At 48.0% G+C, this 14,729-nt stretch overlaps 1 long non-coding RNA gene across 2 annotated transcripts in view; it reads left to right on the forward strand.

Annotated features, from left to right (window-relative positions):
* LOC138062105 (uncharacterized) overlaps positions 1-14,093 on the forward strand; it is a 97,371-nt gene extending 83,278 nt beyond the window's left edge. For both annotated transcript variants that reach the window (XR_011136124.1, XR_011136125.1), the window contains exons 2-4: positions 5,186-5,259; positions 6,447-8,020; positions 12,943-14,093. This is a non-coding gene — a long non-coding RNA (uncharacterized lncRNA). The remainder of the gene's footprint in view (positions 1-5,185; positions 5,260-6,446; positions 8,021-12,942) is intronic.
* The last annotated feature ends 636 nt before the right edge of the window (positions 14,094-14,729 follow it).

Below are 14,729 nucleotides of genomic sequence, written 5' to 3' on the forward strand. Positions count from 1 at the left end.
AACCCCTGTCCGCGTCGCTAACGTCAGCCGAGGCAGATGTTTCGCTCTGTGAACTGGTATGCCGCTTCGCGCCGCTCCGCGGGGCGCTTCCGCGCAGCAGCTCGGGTGACAGACGTCTGCGCCTGTGACGTGTCTCCAGAGAGCTCTTTGCTTGGCTTTCGATTTCCCCGGGGGCTCGTCGGTGGAAGCAGAGCACAACTAGCGTTATGGAGAGCAAACGAGGAGCGATTCTCCGGGAAATTACGTTGGGCACAAAGGTGATCTTCCTTCCGGCGTCCTGGCCGGGGCGTCTGAAGTTCTCCCCCAGGACGGAGAATCCTTTCCGCGGGCGGTCGCGGAAGGAGGTTCTGCCAGAAATGCAAAACAGTGTCTCATTCTCCATGAGCATATCAAGATGGTTTTACAGCTTGGGGGTTTGGGTTTTTCCGTCAGGTCCTACCCTCTAATTGACACTCGATTCTTTTCTAAGTTTCTGCCCAGCATGGGAACAGAAACTGCCTGAGCTCCCGGAGCGTGGCGTCGGCTGCTGCTTCAGCTCCGAGCTGTGGCCTCTTTGCTTTTGGACCACCTGGTACCTGGGGCACAGAGGGAGCACGGGGCAGGTTTCCGGATGCTCGCAGGGGCCTGGCAGGGCTTTCGCCACGGCGAGGCGCCCGCCCTGTCCGTGCCTGTCCTCGATGTCACAAGCGGGGTGGCCCCGGAGAAGCGGAGACTGAAGAGCAGCTGCGGTCAGCTGCTCTCCCCGAGCCGGGCTGCAGCGCCGGGACGCGACGGCTGAGCCTGCCGGCAGCCCGCGCCGCCGCCGCCGCTCCTCGCGGTGCTCGCGGGCGACCCCGGCCCGGGGCTGCCAACGCCAGGGCCGGGCACCCGCGAAGCTGCGCTTTTCCTGTCTTTACACCCCAGCTCTTCTTTTCCCAGAAACATTTCTGTGCAAAAAAGACAGAATTGGTTCGCAAAACGCAGTTGACAGGACCAAGAGGAGAAAAACCCAAGTTGTGTGTTCGAGGTTTGCTCCAAAATGAGTTCATCTTTAAAGTCTTTGGCTCTGGGACGATGAAAAGATGAGTAGGAAAAGCATTGCTTGGTGTGTGTGTGTGTGTGTGCGACCAAGAGATTAATCACAGCCTGCAGCACTCGGGTGAACGGAGGCGTTTGCAGTGCTCCTCACTGCCTGTTGTATTTAGGTAAATTCAGTGAACTTCATTTTGGAAGCAAAAGTGAAATAATGAAGAGGAGGTGCAACTGGAGACGAGCGTACTGGCACAGCGCAGCGTGTCCTGTAGCACAGTACTACATGCATACGCGGCGTTTGCGGGCGGCGCGAGAGTGGGGCTCTGGCCGGCGCCGAGCCCTGCCGGGGCGAAGCGGCCGTGGGCCGGCAGGGATTCGAGCCCGAGGTGAACGGATGGAGCCCAGCATGGGGGAGCGCAGGGAGATGCTGTTTAGTATGTGCACGTACAGCGAGCACCTAGTGTCGCGGGTACGTGCTCCTGCTTCTCCCTTATCTAGCCCGGCATTTATCACGGTAATTACGGCATGCGTTTCCGCAGAAGCGCTTGTCCTTGAAGGGCATTCTTGCTGCTGGTACCTTGGTTTGTTTGCAGCGGAAGAGGTATGAGCGATGATGCCGAGAGGGAGCGTAGCCCTCCCTGAGAGGGCCTGGGAAGCCGGAGGCATGCATCACCGCGAGGACGCGCTCTGCAGTGCCTTCTGCTTCTCCTTCGCTCTTCCTGCGTGTGTTCGTTTTGCACCCGATTTTTGCCTGCGGGAATGTTTTGTTCTCTCTTTCTGACCACCAGTGGCAGCAACACAAAACTGATTTTTCAGGCTGCTTGGACCATAGGACCAATTCCCTTTGCGCTTACGCGGGTACAAATGAATAGTTAGGGTGAAGTTTCTCTGAGGATGATCTGGGAAAGGGGCAACAACGGAGATCCATCGGGGGTATAAAAAAGGATAAGCTTGAAACTAAGAAAGGATCAAGTTTTCAGACAAGCTGCACATGCAACAGCAGGCCTCGTTTGCGCATGCAGCTGGATGTAAAACTGGGAAGCCGAACATGCAGATGTGTAATTGGCAGCATAAGTAAGTGTTTGCATATGTAAATTTGCTGGTTGAGTAACTATTCATTCTCTAAAATTAGGTCTTCATCAGAGCTTTAGGTCAAGATGTTTTGCAATGAAGCACTGATAACTGCTTCATCTAAGCTCTGTTTTAAATAGCAACAATAGAAGTTATTGTGGACTACACACCAGAGAACTGGTACAGCTTATGCAAATATGTAACATTTCAAATGTAGTCGCCATCACTGAATGCACAAATTAGACATAAAATTTAGCAAATTAGGCACTTAGTTTCTACTTACACACGTTCAAGCATATCCTATAGTCCTTAATCAGGGAAAATCCTCCTTGAAGCTGTGTTGCTAGCCTTTCACACCCAGCAATGTTCTTGCAAAAAAATAAAGTTAGGAGAGGTAATGCTCCACCACTTCTTTGCCCAAAACTTCTCCCTGCAGAAATGCCAACAGAACGTGCAAAATCATTCAGCAAACGCTCGCTCCTGCTGCAGCTGTACACTCAGTTATTGATGCTGCATCCCAAGCTTACACCTATGTATGACCAGCAGACCATTGTAGCTTGAAATCAAAATTAATTAAACCTTGTTTACCATTTTGAATTAGTGAGCTAATGAATATCATACCTCTGAGGCATCCATCTTGGTCAAATACACTGTGCCTCACAGCTGTTGTTTTTGTCTAGATTAGGTTTGCTCCAGTTTTTATGAAGACATCTACAAAGTAATAAGCCCTGGACCTATTTGACTCAAAAAAATTATGAAATTTTTATTAGCTTCTGAGAAATTGGGTTTTCTACTTTTTGCCTAGCAGTAAAAGTTGATTTGTTCTATAGCTCCCCAATTGAATATTTGGGTGTTGGCTATTATTTAAATCTAATGACTCTTCTTAAAAAACGTTAAGGTTGTCTCCTGTGAGCAAACACACTGGGTTCGTGAAATTACATACTGATCACTGCGTTATAAATGTGGTCACACCTCTGCTATTAAATTTTACCTGCATAAACAATCCCAGCATGCAGACATGTTGCTGTACAGTTATTTATACCTACTTTATTAAGGATATTTTTTTCAGCAGTGGTGCTGCTTTTAAATCTGCCTTGGCTTATTTAGTGCCAAGTGACATCGAATTCAGTATGTCATGCAGAAGCATTGCTTTTACCCCTCTGTCTCTGGCCACCTGACTTTATTTAATGCTGTGGGTGATGGCGGCGAGCAAAAAGACACGAGATAGCAGTCTGTCTTCTGAGATATCTTTCAGCCGCTGCTTTTTTGAGTAATGCACGTTTTGCTAACCCTCCTGGCCGGGAGGCACAACAGCCGCTTTGCTGCTGTTTTTGCAAAGTTTGGTGCAAGTTTTTGTTATGTACTTTGCAGCGCTACCTTGAGGCTAAGCGTAGGTCGGGGCCGCCGTGCAGCCCCGCACACCGGCGCGACGCGGAGGCGGACAGGGCTGAGACGGGCCGAGGCGACCGTGGGGCCCGAGAGCAGCGTCGGGGGCCAGCGGCTTCGCGTGGAAGGCGAAGAGGTGGAAACCCCCAGCCCTCATCGTGATGAAGCAGCCCGACAGGGCAACGGGCATGGAAATGGGCTCCCGACGCGCTCGGCCCCCTCCTTGCCAGCAAACCCAGCGTCCTTTCGTCCTCTTGTTTATCAGGAAGAACTATTTTTAAATGACCGAGGGAGAGCGATGCGCAGGGGCGGTAAAGGGTATGACATGAGCGCGCCTGGGGTTGCGCCTCGTCGCTGCGGAGCTTCCCCTCGCCGGGGCGCTGGCAAAACACAGCCAAGTCGGATGAGCGTAAAGCGGCTCCTTTGCCACCGTCATCTGCAGCTCGGGGCCGCCCGGGGGCTTGGTCCTAGGGGCGAGAGCGTTATCCAAAGGGCTGCGGGAACGATCAGCCAAAGTGCAAGAGACCAAACTTCCTTTTAAACCCTAGAGCAGCACTTTTATGATCATTATTACTTCAAACTCCCTTAGCTTTTTCTGCATTCATTTCCATCCAGAATAATGAGGGCCGTGTTATCAGAAGGTGATTTAATTGCAGGAACTTTAGCAAAGCAGGGAGTCTAGTTTCCTTTAATCCAGAGCGTTAGCAATTCCCCACATGCTTATGTTCATTTTAAGAATCAATAAAGCACAAACATGTCTAATTACCCTAAGATATTTTGCAAAATCAGAAGTCAGATTAGATTTTGCTTAAGCATCAAATAGAAATTTTAATGTCCGCCAGAATCGATATGTTACCATGGGTGCTAAGATTTTCACTTACATGCTTGATCATACATTATAATGAAGGTTTGTAATAACATTAAAATCTTCTTGAATGCATTTTCTGTATAATTTACTTTTTCCCCCGTCTCTGAATACAGAGATTCAAATATAATTAGTTAGAAAAATAATGCACAGCTGCTTTCCTTGTCCTGTATTCTGAACTTGCTGATGAACATCAGCCTGAAATATTTTGACTATTTAATTAAACTCTTACTAAAAATACTAGCTGCACTGTAATTTTTCCAGCAAGGGTGAAAACAATGTGGCCGCCTTTACTGCTCCACGTAGTGAACGAAGCCGGTCAGGAATTATTTCCTTTGTCCTTGGAAATAATGGCAGCTGACAGCGACTTCCAGCCAACGTAGTAATTCTCTAAAAACCCCTTTCCTTCCCGATGACCCAGAGCAGTGCTGCCAGCACGGGAGCGTGTGCAGCGGGGGGGACCGCCGGCGCGCTGGGGTGCGACTGGCAGGGTGACCCCAAGGGAGCTATTTTTCTGGAGCGAATGCAGAAAAGATATTCTCTTTGTTTTTTAGGGAACCGGTCGCTTTGTCTTTGAGGTGCACAATAATAGTACAACGTGGAGCAGACCAGCAGCGCCATTAAGGCTGGTGCCGTCTTTGCAGAGACTTTGCAAGATGCCAGGTGCTGTCACTGGGGCGAGCTCAGTGGCCTCTGCACACCCCAAATACTGCAATTATTTTAAAATACATTTTGTCACAGCTTCATGCATCCATGATGTAATGGGCAGCTATGGCTGGTAAAAAAAATAGAAAAAATACAGAACTGTTTGTTTTCTTTCTTTCACAATTTTCCTTTCATCTCTACCCCCAGGATGAAGAATGTCTATGGTAGATGGAAGAGTTAATTGAGGATGTTCTCCGGATTAAACAAGCTCGATCATTCAGGTATTTCACCTTTTCCCAGGGAGGCAGGAAGCCTCCCAGGGAGGCTTTCCCCAAAAGCCTGGCCGCCTTCTGGGCCAGCGCAGGCAGACGGCCACTAGCCCGGCAGCAGGGAGGCTCAGCGCAGCACCGGGACTGGCAGCGGACAGGGGCAAGGGCTCGCAGGGACGCACCAACAGTCACCAGAGCAGATCTGCCAGAGGTGGAAATGAGGAGGAAAGACACAGGGTAGATGTAGAGAGAGTCACTGGTTAAGCAGAATTGATTTGCAGTGATTGAATGTTTTTCCCTGGTGATGGCTGAGCTGCAGCTTACGCTGGTGTTCCTCTAAGGGAGCGCCCAGGACTCCCTTGCCCAACATGCTGTTCCCACCTTGTGCTGGAAGCTGAACCAGCCAAACAGTAGCAGGAAGAAACCTGCACAACCACGAGCTGGAGGAAAACAAAACTGGGCAAAGCGGCTCAGGGAGACGGTGTCCACAGCTGCAGGACATCTTCCTCTGCCATGGGAGGTGCACCTGCTGTTTGCAGCCTATCTCCACCACGATAGTTTCCAAAATAGTGGTTGCCTTTTTTTTCTTAACACTCTCATCTCTGCCCTTCTCCTTGTTAATGTCCTAGCTGTGCAGGGCGGACAGCTGAAATTTCACCGATCTAAACATCCTGGGCATGAATATGAAGAGCAAGTAGCTTCAGAGACTAACTGAAAGCTCCTGATGGAGCTCCTGGTGGTTTGGGGAGTGGAGACACCCTCATCCCTCGGCAGTGAGGGCCTCCCAAACCACTCAGCAGAGAGAGGCTTTGCGCTGTGCTCTCCTGCCAGGCAGTCACCTCGCAGGAGAAGAAACGGAGAGGCCGTTTCCCCCAGTGAAATGGGGAGGACATTGCAAAAGCTCCCAAAGTGCTCAGCGGAGAGGGAGCTCAGTCCCGCATGGGCTACAGAGAGTCCCTGAGGCTCTCTGATGGGGATGCTCAGGAAAAGTCATCTGACTAATTAAGGTGCAAGTTTCAAGGGGATTAGTTAAATTGCTTTCAACTGCCCTATAGATGGTGTTACTCAGAATTTTAGGGAAGTAAATGAAATCAAATTAGTGCACCTTAATTCTAAATAAAAGCATCTACAAAGGTATTTAATGCAATTTAGCTAATACATTTAAAAGTTAATTCAGATTATTTTCCTGATATCCTTAGGCACACAAGCCCTTGTTAACTTCAGCAGAACTTGGCGATGGACCAAGCCCTGAAGAGGCCACGTGGCTCTGCCCACAAGACCGAGTCTAGCAAGGGAGTGTGAAGTAGTTTGCTGTGACTGGTATTTATCTTTTATATTTGGCTGAGTTTAGGTTGATTTGTTTGACAAGATAAAACAGCACAGTGAAACTGCAGTGAGCTTCCACCTCTGAGCGGTGTCACAGCAGCTTCCAGTGAGATTCACCAGTTGCTTTGAGGCAACTCCGCCAGCTCTCAGAGCACCTGGGTTGGTTATTTTGTGCTCTGCGGCATCCTGCCTGCAGATGGCATTGGGTAAGTCATGCGTGTCCTCTGCAAGAGAGTTAGAGCAAGCTAAAATTCGGGGAGGATGCCTGCCTGGCTGGAGGCTGGTCTGGAAGAGGTCTCGGAGGTTTCACCAGCATCTGTAGCCACGGCCAGTCAGCCCCGTGCTGCTGCAGCTTGTGGTGTGGCCTCGAACCGGCTGGGGCACGCTCCCAGGCTCATCTGCAGCTGCACTGAGCAGCCCCGATGCAACAGCAATGCCGACTTCAGCACAGGCTGGGGTCTGTGCTTGAAGGACAGCTCAGAGTGTCCTGTCCTCCTCCAGAAGGTGTGAGCAGGCTCCGGGTGCTCCCTGCTGCAGAAGAGCTGCTCTGCCTTTGCCATCCCGGAGATAAACAGAGGGTCACCATCTGTGTCTGCCAAGTACCTCCACTACTTAAAATAAATCCTGACTGCAATGCAGAATTGTAATTTTTTTTTTCCTGCTGTCTTAGAAAAGGGATAGGATCAAGTAGCTACAGCAAGCACTCTACCAAGCGTGCAGCAGTAAGATATTATTTCTTCCAATTAAAAACCATATTAACATTTGTAGAGTGTTGTCACTGAGGCTGTAACATTCTCTGCTAGATCTGTTTTATGTGCGAATGAGAACATAACAGTCCTTTACAGGCAGATGGAAAATCACATTTCTTTCTTATCTGCCTTTTTTGGAGATGTGGGAACAATAAAAGCTATAAGCCCCTTCTCAGAAACCTCACCTTTGTAAATCCTATACCTTTCACCAGTGGGAACAGCAGTATTAGCTGCAGCTGGATTCCATGTTAGTGGTCTGCATATTCCAGCAGAGCAGAGACAGGGCTTTCTCCCTAACCCAGCAAATCCCTAGCAAGAGTTTTGCAGTATGTAATATGCAGTTTTGCAGAAGCAACATGCATGTCTCTGTCCTTTAGTAATAGAGAGGGACACGTGCCTTCTCCCACGAACACAGTGCGCTCCTTTGTCATGTCTGAAGATAAATTGCTGAGGACCTTACTCAGAAAGGGAAGAGACAGTGGTCCTGCCTGCATGACTCTCCATTTCACGGCTCCCTTTCAGATCTGACCCAGCTTCAGTCAGGACCTGCCTCACCTGCAGCTGATTCCTTGGCATGGTGGAAATGTCTGGCTTCAGCTGCGACTGCCAGGTCCTCCCTGCCCATGGTCACGTGGGCAGCACCAGGCACTGCTGAGCCTTGTTCCAGCCGCGAATAAGAAAACTGAACCATGGAAAACGTAAGTTATTGAAGGATTTGTTAGCAGGAGACAGCTGTTCTTTATGGTTAGTTGTTAGCAGAGTATGCTACTTCTACCAGATTTTCTGGTGATAGTTATAGTGCAGAAGACTGACCGAGCATGTATGGTAGATAATTTATCACTTCAAGGTAGAAATACAGGGGTTTTTTTAGACATCAGCTGAAGAGCAGTAGCAAAGCTGTGACCTTCAGTGCTAAAGTCAGGGGATTTGAGTTAGAGTGACTGTGCACGAGACTCTTCTTTTCTTGCGCACCAGCCACTCGGTGGGGATGACTGCTGCTAGTGCAGGAGATGCCAGGTCTCCCCAGGGCTCTGGTAGTCCCAGAGGTCCTTGTGATACACAGTGCCCCTGGAGCGCCTGTCCAGCCTTGCGGGGCAGCTGCAGCTCTCTTATGCAAGGAAAACACTGCTTAAGGCATGCGAGAGCTCCCATTACCTTTGCAACCTGCATATTTTTTTCTCTTGAATGCTCTGCCTACTTCTGCTTGACATTATTAATCAGAGGACCATATGGCTCTGCTCAGCACCTGTTATCCCTTTGGTGTCCCTGTATATGGCAAGTGACATAAAAATGCTAATTATTTAAATTTCATACACTTGTTAATAAAGGGCCAGTGATTTTAGCTGCGATTGATTTAACCCTTCCTTAGGGGCAAGCAAAAGGGAGAAGAAGCTCCCTGCTCCCCCTATTTGATTTCAGAAGGCCATAGGAGGATGCTTGGGGTGGGAAGAGGGTCTTGGTATCCTGCTACATGGGAGTTCATCGCCGGCCGTTTGGCTCACCAGTGCTTTGATATTGCGGTTCTCTAATTAGCAAAACCTGGCATTACTGAGCATGCTGCACTACTTCCTCTCCTTGTAGCTCATTCCCATCTCCCCCAAGAGGCCGGGCCACATCTAACATTAGTTATGGAGCAGGCGAGTTAGGAGGTCCTCGGTTTGGCGGGCAGCAGGCCGTGAAGCCGTCAGACTGTGCAGCTCGGAGGGGGATTGTGGCTGCAACTGCTTTGCACGGTTCACTGAAAAACAGCCAGTTTCCCGAAGATTAGGAGGCGTTTTAGATTACTACAGTTCATGTGTCAGCATCATGTCCCATGTTACTCTTGGAAAGCATTTTTTCAGTGGCAGGTCAGATTTGGATAGAGAAAAACTGATTTTTTTTCAAACTAATTTCAATCTCTGTTGCTGTTCACCTGCTTTCCAGTTCCTCTTTACTTATCTGCCCAGCTATCTCTTTTTCTCTACTAGTTCACATCAAGATTCTGGGCAAACAGTTTGATAAACCCTCAGTTACCTAAGATACACATGAGGGGCAGAAGAAAAATGTATGTAGAAAATAGTTGCAAAGAAAGAAGGAAGAATTGTAATGGGATGTGAAAGATGGTTCATTGGAAGCTTTGCACGTAAATCTGATCTTGTTGACCCCATGAAATAGCACTGGTTTGAGACCAGAAGTGGATCCCTAAGGATACCTCCATTTTGAGGGCAGGTTTTGACCTCAGCTACCCACCTGGTGTGTGTGCAGAAGTGCGTCACCATCAACACCCAAGTGATAGCGCGACCTGTGCATGTTTGGGACTTGCTTTCTAGCAGGTTGCCCATGGGCAGGACAAATCATGCTGGTGACAAAAAAATGCATCGGGCCCCTAAATCTCTCAGTGCTTCAGGAATATGCTGCCCAGGGCACGTAAAGCTTAGCCGGTCGGTGTTGCTCTTGGTCAGGAAGCGCAGGAAATGCCGGTGCCCCCCTAACAGAAATGGGTTGTTGTATCACAGCGGCAGCACGGATGCAGCTTCCCAGCTAGAATTCCCGCTGGATCCGGGGGTCCAGCCTTTCCGCAGTGGGTACTGTCACCTAGTGGCCCACGTGATCCCTGTCCTTGCAACCTGGGAGAGAGCTGGGCCTGGGATAGCAAAAGCTGCAGTCGCACAAGGTCGAAAAAAATTGGCAATTGATTTCTTCCATCTTGGCTGGAAGAAGCTGGCACAGCCCACTCTTATCCTGCCTGTCACATGTCAGTGCTATTAGGTCTAAATTTTCTAAGCATCAGTGAGAGTGAACTTGCAACATGTTTTTTTAAACAGAGCAAATGAGCCATGAACACCACTAATCCTGAAACAGTGTTTTTTTTCCTCCATACGAACAATGAAATGCTGCAGAATTCACCCAAAAGCTCCATGGACACTTACTTCCAGCCAAGGTTGGAGTCATGCAGCCCTGTGAATTTATGGGGTAGCTCAGTTCACCACTAAAATTTTTATGAGTCAGTATCTTCTGAAAAAGTAATGGGGAAATGAAGCAGTAACGTTGGAAAGCTGCAGAGCTTTCCATTACGCTGTGTTCCTTCTCCCGCAGTCTGTCCTTGCTGCGGCTGGACCGTGTGGGCAGCGGCTGGAAAACCGGCCGAGAAGAGTCCAGGCAAGGAGGGAGAGCCGTGCGGCGCCCTCAGTGCTGAGGACTAGCCTGGAAGAAACAAAAATAGAGAGGTGGCTTCTGACAAATATGACTTGTCACTGACTTTTTCAAGGTGCTTAATGAATATCACCGAGCGTGTGAGCATGAGTCAAGTTTGTCATGTCACCGTTAATCCTGGGTAGTGTGGCGGCTGTGATTCATTCCTCCTGAACTTTTGCTCTGTATAAGATTAGTGCAGCTACATTATCACCTAATGAGTTGTAACCAGCTCTTCCAGCCTGATGCACCAAACCATAAACTTTCAGGGTTAAAGCTGTTTTCTGCATTTTCTGTCACTATCCCTGAATATCATTCCTGGGAAAAATGTAAGCAGTCAAGTCAAGAGGCTCTTTGCCTTGCTGTCCTCAAGACTCACCAACTCCTCGGAGCTTAAGAGATACGTAAATGTGCTGGTTTCCTGTAAAGTGTGAGTGACCTTCATTTCCACATGCCTTCTTCCCCTTAATTGCTTCCTTCTCTTCCAGCCTCTCAGCTTCTTAAACCCAGTGGTTTTGCTCCTCTATACATCACAAGCTGTTCCTTTTCTTGAAAAGATTCAGTTAAATGCCTTTTGCTGCTTTTGTATTGGAAATGTATGCAAAATTTATAAACAAAAAAATCCTGAACAGAAATCTCGCTTTTTTCTTCTAAAAATATTCAGAACAGAACTTGTGGAACATCAGGAATAATGATTCAATCCAGCTGAATTTCAACAGTAAGAAGAAGGAAAAAAAAAAAAAAAACCTCTTGAGAAAGGCTTACTGAGAAATGATCACATTAAATATAAAAAAGAAAAAGAGCGTGTAAAACTTCCTAGCTTATTAAGTTTCCTGCCACAGATCTATTAAATGAGATGCAAAGGAGCCACAAAGTCCTCCTGAATTCCTCACAAAACCTTCTTCTTGCACAAAGTCATCTGGCAGGTTTCTCCCCTGCTGCAGTTCCCCGTTTGCCACCGGTGGTTTATACCCGGGCACGGATGATGGTGAAGGGCTGTGTGCTTTCGCGGGCAGTGTGCAGAGGGAACGTAAAGGTGACAATTGCCCACGTTATCCTCGTTCTCCTCCTGCTCTGTGGAGTGGGAGCTCCTGTCTCCTGGGCTCTTGGAGACCACCTCTCCCACCCCTGCAGCTCACTAAATTATTCTAGCACAATCCTTGAAGATCTTTGCAGCGTTCAGGGCTTTTTATTCTTCTCCTTACATGCTTTGTGTCAGTGAAGAATGCCTTTTCCTCGGTCGGAGCACTGCTACCCATGTCCATGGCACCGGAGAAGGTAAATCCAACAGTGGTCATTTCCAGGCAGAGGGAAGGCCTGGAAAACTGGCACACTAGGAAAACTTGTTAATTTTTCTTTTTTAAAATAATTTTCTTGTCTTTCTAATATCTTTGTCATGATCAGTACATATTTCTAAACCTCATCAGGCTGTGCAGCACTGCAGATCCTCCCCTCTTACCCTGGCGTTAGTTATCACTGTGAAATGTGCAGAAATATCATTCCTCAACTGTTAAAATCTCACAGCGAGGACCCCCAGGAGAGAAAACAGCTGCAGCTTCAGGATTGGCCATGCAGTGCCATGTTTTGATCTGAAATTCAAATGCCTCTGTAAAACCGAAGCCTTCCAGGAGCGTCACGGAGAGCCCGGGCCAAGAGTTTTCCCGGCATGGAGCATGTTTCGCTGCGTTCTGTTTGCCATTCCTCTGCAAAACAAGCTGCCTTGTCAATATTCCCAGCAGGTGTCACGTACAGGATATGGCAGTTTATTTATAGCCAGTTCATTTTCATTTTCCTCATAGCAGGGATGAGATCCTACGCTGAGATTTTGCTCCTTGGGGAATCTGTCTCATTTCCGCTGCAGGAGAGCTCGACGCCTCCCGCAAATGAATGAATTGCTGAGATGCGAGCGCACAGGCGCTGCGCGGGGCCTGCTTCCTGGCGAGAATTTGCATGTTTTCAGTTGCTTTGCCTCCTCCATAATTGCGTATTCTGCGCACGGGCTGTTCCAGTGGTTCCAGATGTGGTGGGGCATCGCGGGGCTTTCGCAACAGAGAGAAACATTGGGCGTCTTGTCCGAGCTGTGGGGTGACGTTCTTAGAAGCTTTGCCCAAACTCATCCTCTTCCGGCATTGCCCAGTGATGCTTTAAGGAAAAGGGCCCCACGTTTTTGCTGCCTTTGCACCATTGGAGTGGCGCTTTGCACTGGTATAAAAGCCCCACAAACACGCAAGAAAGGAAGGTTCAAGCTGTTATTTGGATAGCAACGTGCTGGCTGTCTCTGAGAGATTTGTTGAGAGCTTTCATTCATCCTAGAAAGAAATTAGTAGAAACAGCACTCACACTAACACAAACCATTAGCAATATTTATTTAAGGCATAGATCTACTGTGTACTTGCAATTCATGAACTGCTGTTTATGCCTAATATTACTTGAAATGCTCTTTGTTTAGGTAACACAACGAGGGTAAGATGCCATACAGCAGGAGCGTCTATTTAACATCCACTGCATGTTTCAGAGCTGTGTGCGTAATCCCAAAGCATTTGCTTGCCAAAGTTGTAACCAGCTGGGAACCCAGAACAGTATTTTCAAGCCTGGCGATACAAAGTTGGGCGCTGAAATCCATATGTACCCACATCTTTATGAGTGGTCTGAAGTGCTGTGAGCTCCGAAGCTCTGATAGACGTGCAGAAGAGTTAAGATTGCTCATCGCTTGGAGTGCTTTGAAATGTTATCCAGCATGAGGCATCTGTGCGGCTGCTTTCTCCCCCCAAAGGATGAATCTGAAAGGTCTGAGTGGGAAGGATGGTCTCTATTTAACCATGCTGGCGATAGCAACGTTACGCCTTGCACAAGGGCAAAAAATTCCTCAGCCAGTCACCGGTGGCCTGCCCGGGGGGCCGGGACAGAGAGCTGCTGGCGCTGCTTTACAGGCTCTGCACTTTGGCGTGTTGGTCCCCTCCAGGGACGCAGCCGCGTTTCGGTACCTGCTGGGGTGCAAGGGCCCAGGCGTGGAAGGGGGACACGCAGCCCCCACCCCCGCACCTTCGCCAATGCTAATGTGTGAATTAAAATGTATTATTTACCTAAAATATGGCAGTCGTGGCTTATTCATTATTTTTAATGTCTTTGAATGGCTAATTATCTTATTACCTGTACAAAGGTGGAGGGAGAGGTGTTTTTCAAACATTTAAAAGGTCTGACTGCTGATTTTATCCCAGGGTTGATTTAGGTTTTGAAAGGCTAATGCTAAAGTAGGCAAAGCATGCACAAAGGGGGTAGGGACTGCAGAAAAGCCAGTACTTTTCATAACAAAAATATACCGACTGCAAAAATAAATATAATATTCTTTCTTTTTTGAAAATTGGCAATGACACAGAAAGAGTTAGAGGCCAGCAGTCCCTATCTTCCTTTCCTAGACTCTGACCTCCAAATAATCTGCTTCTTGACCAAAAGAGCAAGCTATGGGCTCAATCTTGCAAAGGCGCGCGGAGCCAGCTGCAGAAACCAGGCCTATGTTTCACAGACCAACTCCTCTAGGCTTTGTACTTTACGTAGACTCGTGGTCAGAGGCTTTTACCCTCCTGAATATTTCAGCTTCCTTCAGCCAAATCAGAGATGTCCTAAGCAGGGACCTTCAAGCTTCAGAGATCTTAATCTGGAACCTGAACAGTGCCTTAAAATAGATCCTGTCTGGCAAATAAGAGAGGATTTCGAGGTTGCAGGGTTTTTTTTTTTCTTCTTCTTTTTTTAGTGAGGTAGTACTTGGGGCCAGATTTTTAAACACCAGAAGATGCAGACAGGCACCTAATGGAGTTTTCAGAAGTGCCCGACTCGCATTGATTTCATGCCTATCTGCACCTTTCAGGGCTTAAACACATCTAAGAATCTGGCCTAAGGATCTCTGTTGCAGCATATTTTGGCAGGGCTTTCATTTGAGACGTCGGGCCAAATCCTCAGCTAACATAAATCACTGACACAAGTGGAACTATGCTGATTTGCACCAGTCACAGACTTTACATTAAAATTTAATTGAAAACTTAAGCTGTCATTAATTTTCAATGAGTGGCTTTTGCAAGAATGCAGCCAGATCTCCACCAATTCACAGTCTCATGTGTAGCCGCCTCTGACAAAGGAATAAAGAAACACTTATTACAACAGCCATGTCTGGTGTAGTCTGATCCTCTGCCTTTACCTTTTCCTCAGTAACTCTCTGCTGGCACATTCTGTGTGATCCTT

Source organism: Struthio camelus, chromosome 24 (genome assembly GCF_040807025.1).
Source record: "Struthio camelus isolate bStrCam1 chromosome 24, bStrCam1.hap1, whole genome shotgun sequence".
Classification (NCBI taxonomy): domain Eukaryota; kingdom Metazoa; phylum Chordata; class Aves; order Struthioniformes; family Struthionidae; genus Struthio; species Struthio camelus.